Here is a 5,000-nt window from a genome sequence, read left to right as displayed (position 1 = left end):
GCACTGTCTCATGCACCATTACAGAGCTGACGTGTTGCCTGAAGCTGAGCTGCCCCCCTCCTCCGTCGTCCTTGCACCCCCCTGGGAAATGACAGTGCTACTCAAATCATTACCCTCGCGTACGCTCCCCCTCCTCAGTGTGTGCTTATGAGGGAGCCTATAGAGACTTCCATGGTCGTCTTTATGCCCCAGTAATGCTAACTGTACCGTTGCTAGTTAGCATTTAACCTTTGTGCCACAGTAATGCTAATGCTAAAGCATCTCCAGGATAGTGCTGCCATTTAAATTCATTGCAATTGTCCAGATATTTTTTGCTTTGCTTCAACCAGTGGTTAGTGCATTGACCTATTTAATCGAGACTGCTGATAATAAAACAAATTCCTTGAATTGGTTTCAAAAAACTGCTCTTGTTTACATCCATGGCATTTAATTAAGCTGTTATTCAGCACTGTTGTGTAAAATAGGACAACTTCAATTAAATAAATGGAAGGGAACTCTGTTATATCCTGTTTTCCAAGAATCTCCTCAACTCTTCTTCCTTCTTCTTCTATTCCTCTCCCCAACATTGGCATTGTGGGGAAGAAAGAAAAATTCCCCCCTACTACCCGACAACGACCCACTCCATGGCTCTTTGAGACTTCCCTTTCCATCCCTCCTCAATTTCTTCCTTATTTCACTCTCTTCATCCACCCTGTAATATTGGAAGTGGTCGAGAGTCAAAAGTACTCTCTTTAAAATGGTACTTAATCCAAAAGGTAACTGACATGGGCACGAATAGACAATAGTATGAAAGACAGGGATAAACATGTACATGTATGACTGTATAATGCTGCACTAGGCTCACCACACATTCCCGATCTCTCTCACTCCTTCCTCTCTCCTTCGTTTTCCTTTCTTGTGTCTCAACATTAAGGGTGACATGACGGAACGCAGGCCTCCATCCCCCTCTGTGTTGATCATAGTAACACATGCCCTTGAGCCTCCTAAAGGACAGCTTCTTCCCAGAGGCCAGCCCTTTCCCTGAAAGCCAGACACTTTTCTCCTCCACAGAGATTGAAGAGGCAGCATACCTGGAAAGTATGCCACACTCAATATTGGATGAACCAGTCCAAAGACCCAGTGATGATGTCTATACCGAACACAAGCAGTACGTGGAATCTTTCCCTAAAGCGGCACCTCCGCCCCACTCCTGAGAGAGATCAGAGAGAGAGAGAGAGAGAAAGAGAGAGAGAGAGAGAGAGAGAGAGAGAGAGAGAGAGAGAGAGAGAGAGAGCAGCTGGTAGTGTTTCCCAGGATCCCCCCAGCCAGCTCCCAGGAGGAGCATCTCAGTGCGCCTCAGGATAAGGTGGCCAATCTGCTGTGCACACAGGCAACAGTTTCCATCTCACCGAGTTCATCAGCACGCTGAGGGAGAAGAGGGGCAGAAGGGGGGGGGCAGGGGGGGTAGAGGACACATTCATCACAATCACCACAGCAACACGTTGAAGAGAGCCAGGCGTTCGGATAGAGATGGAAAGCCACAGGCGTGTGCAAGTGGAGAGACAAGGTTCGTCCCATGAGCACGGAGAGCTTTGGAAGCTCCCATTTGTATGCTTCAAAGTACACGTATGAATGTCTCTCTGGATATGCATGCATGCGTGTGTGTGTTTGTCATCATGCGATGCAGCCCGGCTTGCCTCCTAATGAAAACATGCCTATTATATAACTGGCATGCTCCATGATGTGAACAAGTCCATCTAGATTCTCCTGATCCCGTATGTGAATGATTTATCCACAGAACCTTATCTTTCCATGACCTTGCATCGAGCCTAATTAATCTTTTTAGCCTTCATTAAGAAAAAACACATAGAGTATAAATCTAATTTCATTCCAGTCGGAGCAGCCAGGAGAGGAAAGCCTGAATCAAATTACCATCCAGCGTGTGCATCCAGAGCAGACCTTAATGACATGTGTGCTGGGCCTGTCCATGGTGCAAGTTTTTTTGAAGCGCCGTCATTGACTCCCATAATCATGGTTTTTCACAGCACCCTGTGTCCCCCCTCAGCCTCCAGCCTGTGTAGACTAGGATGCCGGGGTGCCGGGGTGACAGAGCTTCGCCCCACTTGAAGCTATGTTTGAATCTCAAGGCCGTACTTAGCTCAGTATGTATTTTTAAAATGAAAATAAACCTTAAGGCCCCATTAACTTAATCCACAGAGGTCACATACTTCCAATTTTCACTCCGCCAATCATCGTGAACACTAGTCAGCGACTAGAAGAGAAGGAGCCAATATGTAGGAATGTGTGTGTGTGTGTGCACAAGTGACATCAAATGACACATTAGCTCCCGATGTCACAGATATGGATAAAGAGATGGAGAACCACTCACATGTAGCTCCGCAGGGCCTGCATTGTTCTAACACCGTCTGGCATCTTGTCGTGTTATGTCAGAGAGCTCACATGGCTCTCAATGTTCTGTTTGTCAGTCTTCTGGCCTATCGGCTTGGATCGACTGTGACATCATTAGGACTAAAGAGTCAGAGACAATTACTGGGAGGTGGAAGCCCAGATAGAATGAGGGAGGGGGCGAGGGAAGTTAGACGGGAGTGGGGGGGGGGGCGGTTGCCTGCTGTGCCGTGGTGCTTGTTGGTGAAACTATTGTCTGTGTCTGACACCGACAGAGTTCACAGTAATTCTCCGATCGTGACTGTCGATGCCCCTGGAGTCAGAAATAGAATCAGACCATAGCAGAAGAAGAGAAAAGAGAGAGAGAGAGAGACCAGGAGTGTGTAGGACAAAGAGAGAGGGATGGGAGGAAGAGGGATAAGGAAGGAGGTGGAGGGATGTTGAGTGAAATTAATTAAGTCTAACATAATGACGGTACAGAAAAATATATTATTGTATATAACTATGGACTGACGTTTTTATCGACCGAGGCGAGAGTACTCAATAGGCTTGGGCTGCAAAGAGCACTTAGTTTCAATTGATCTGTGTACACAGAAAAAATGCTTCACAATAACATGGGTTCATATGGAAAAGGTGCCATAAGGGAAGAATACAGCAGGTTTTGCTATAGCCTCCAGTCAAACCATGGTACATGGTAAGAATGTAAATATAGAAGAATGATCATTTGCATACAAGATAGGTGACTTCCAGTACTCTGGAGTAACACATTCTCAGCTGCCTTTGATGTTGCTACTTTGTGTGTTTGTGGTGGGATTTTCATTGTTGTAAATGTTCATAACATGTGTTTAACCACTGTGTGAAGGTCCCTGCACACTCAAACATACACACACACATATGCACACACCCAACACGTCCTCTAGAGCAATGGATAGAGAGCACAGAGAGAGAGACAAAGAGAGAGACAAAGAGATTGCGAGAGAGGAAGAGAAAGAGATGGATGGAGAGAGAGAGGAAGAGAGGAGGGAGAGGGATGGTGATGGGAAAAGGTCAGTGGGGGAACTATGGTGCAAGGCGAAGGATAATTAAGAGAATCTAGAGAGGGTGAGGTAATTAGAAGCAAGAGAGAGAGAGGCATGGGTACAGAATGAGAGAGAGAGAGATAGTGAGAGAGAGGGAGATAGTGTGTGAGAGAGAGAGAGAGAGAGAGAGAGAGAGAGAGAGAGAGAGAGAGAGAGAGAGAGAGAGAGAGAGAGAGAGAGAGAGAGAGAGAGAGAGAGAATGTGTTGTGAGAATGAGGAAGAGTCGTAGATGAGGCAGTGTATTTGAACACCCAGTCCTGCCTTCTTATAATCCTGGCCCAGCCGTTGGGATTAAGAGGAAGCTGTTAAACTCTGAATATTTCATGACTGCTATGAGTCAACCACAGAGGAGTCCAGATCATTATTGCACATCTCCTTTTGTTTCATTGTCTTGAAAGAAATGTTTCTGTTTCAAGTGCTGAGGACACCCTGTTTGTTCCCTGCCCGCTCCCCATCCCTTGGATGCAGTATCTTCAACAGGCCTTATCCTTTTGAAGTGTTTACAAGCTTTCACGACCCCTGAATTAGATCTGTAACATATAGTATTTGCAGTAGCTGTTGGTGTGTATAAAATGGAGCAGATGCAAATTTGTTCCATATATAGATGAATAATGGCTATAAATCCGTCTGATTGCTTGTGATTATTTCCGTTTGGCTGTACCAAGCCTGCTCCTGCCTCTCTCTGGCTCTGCTCATGGTACAGTAGACACACTGGTTTGCTTCGTAAGACAGCGTGACTAACTAACTGTGTCCAATCACAGCAGGCAGAGCGAGCGTGGGGAAAGTGACCCGGGCTGCTCTGCTCGGGGAGTCGCTGAACGATTTTAAGAATTTCTGCATAAAACACACCCATCTCGTACTGGTAGAGATGCTCTGGAATCAGCATCCACTCTTTAATCCCCTGCCACAACTCCGCTACTGAAAGCAGAGAATTGTTTTTTCCTGATTTTTATTTATTTTAGACGGCAGTTAGTTGGGCTCAGGCTCTCGCTCTCCTCTCTCTCCTCTCTCTCTCTCTCTCTCTTCTCTCTCTCTCTCTCTCTCTCTCTCTCTCCCCAGCTCTCTAATTCTCTAATCCCTTTCTCTGTGTCTCCCCTCTTTTCTCCCTACTGTGCTCTAGGTGACCTGACTTCCTCATCCACCCTTTATCTTCCTCCTTCTTCACCGTCGAAAGCCCTGACTATTCTGACTGTGCACTGTGGACTGTGGAGAGAAAGAGAGAAGCCGTTTTGTAATGATGCATCTGTGCCCACGTTTCCTCCAGACCCTCTCCAAGCCTTTAGCATGTCAATACAGCCTCTATCACCATCACTCATCGTTAGAACTGACTAAATGTAATGTAAATGACTAAAGCACTGAGCAGCAATACATCCGGGATCATTCCAACACCGTATTTGGCCGCGGATGTGGTGTGAGAGACAGGTCACAGAGGTTGATCTGCAGGTGCAACATGGCTTTCCTGAGCCTGCTGTGCTGTCAGGGATGTAGTCAGGCATGACACGCACACACACACACACACACACAAAAACACACACA

Source organism: Osmerus eperlanus, chromosome 10 (assembly GCF_963692335.1).
Source record: "Osmerus eperlanus chromosome 10, fOsmEpe2.1, whole genome shotgun sequence".
Taxonomy (NCBI): Eukaryota; Metazoa; Chordata; class Actinopteri; order Osmeriformes; family Osmeridae; genus Osmerus; species Osmerus eperlanus.
This window is presented reverse-complemented; position numbering follows the sequence as displayed.